Source organism: Cyprinodon variegatus, unplaced genomic scaffold, assembly GCF_000732505.1.
Source record: "Cyprinodon variegatus isolate N-32 unplaced genomic scaffold, C_variegatus-1.0 Scaffold317, whole genome shotgun sequence".
In the NCBI taxonomy this organism is placed as follows: Eukaryota; Metazoa; Chordata; class Actinopteri; order Cyprinodontiformes; family Cyprinodontidae; genus Cyprinodon; species Cyprinodon variegatus.
Genome location: NW_015150770.1, coordinates 887,820 through 889,119, shown reverse-complemented (window position 1 = coordinate 889,119; position 1,300 = coordinate 887,820). Strand labels below are relative to the sequence as shown.

The following is a 1,300-nucleotide window of genomic DNA, read 5'->3' as shown; positions in this document are numbered from 1 at the left end:
CAGAACCCAGACCATGACAATAGATAAAACATAGAACGGCTCTGCTGAAAGCCTCATTTTACACTGAATGTAAACTATAGGATCAGCTGGAATTTGTTAAAATTTGAAAATTCAGCCTGAAGACTCAAGTTTGCTGTTCAACATTAGCAACTGTATACTATTTATATAATATCTGGGGTTGTAAAGAATAATGAAAGAACTAGATTAAACCAAGTAGTGCCATAATTGTAAAATTTATCCTAAAGTCATTTCAGTGGCAAAAATCTTTCAGGGGTTTAGAAATGTAACTGCATCACTGGTTCAGATGTTATTTAGTTAAATTGTATGCTTTACATTTTTTTTTGCAGATTTTGTTCACTTCTAGGTCTGTGCTATACACATATTAAAACAATTTCCCACATTTGACTGGGACAGATTATGAAAAGTTATAAAAAAACGAATAAATAAATAAAAAAACGGTGCATTCTGTAAAGCAAAGCTCTACTTAACATGTCTATGCAGCATCTAGAACCAGAACAGATAGAGAATGTTCATATATTACAAACATAATGAGATCTAAGTCTAAAGAAAAGAAAAACACAGCAATAAACTGCGTGGGACGGTTTCTATGCTGAATTAGGCAGAGCTATTAATAAGCATTTAGTTTTTTAGCTAACATTAGAGCAGCCTGACAAACATCTTGCCATCGCCATGACGAAGGCCCTTCAGGCTGAAATCAGTTAGCATGTCGAGCCTCAGGGCTGTTTTGGGCCCAATTTTGTTTTTACTTTATGTCTTTCAATGAGGAAAAATCTTTCAGAGATTTGATGATGTTTCCTATCATCTGTTTGCTGATGATATCCACTTTTACTGCTCTTTTTAAGTCCTCAGAGAACTAGAAGTTAAGCTCACTGCTGAATTGTCTTGTGCATGTTAAATAATGGCTCAGTGCAAATTCCCTGCAACTAAACTCAGGTAAAACAGAGTTGCTGGTGATTGCCCCTGACGACGCTATTCCAGGTATCCACCAGTATTTGGGCGACTTGAGTTTGTCTGCTAAACCAAGCCTTAGAAAGCTCTGCCAGAGCATTGTCCTTAGAGCACCACTCCAAACTGCTGACAAGGAACTGTTTTTACCAACTGAGGAAAATATCTAAACTTAAAACAACTGTGTCCAGAGATGATCTTGAAATTATTATCCACGCCTTTGTGTCTTCCCGTTTAATTCAATTCTGTTCAGTTTATTTCTATAGCTCCAATTCACATCATGTCATCTCAGGTCACTTTCCAGTTCACCAGATCATCCAGTCAGATTGATTCA

The 1,300-nt window shown here is 36.5% G+C and overlaps 1 protein-coding gene across 1 annotated transcript in view; it reads left to right on the top strand.

Annotated features, from left to right (window-relative positions):
- Positions 1-1,300, top strand: part of sult6b1 (sulfotransferase family 6B member 1) — a 20,323-nt gene that overhangs the window by 12,551 nt on the left and 6,472 nt on the right. The window lies entirely within an intron of this gene.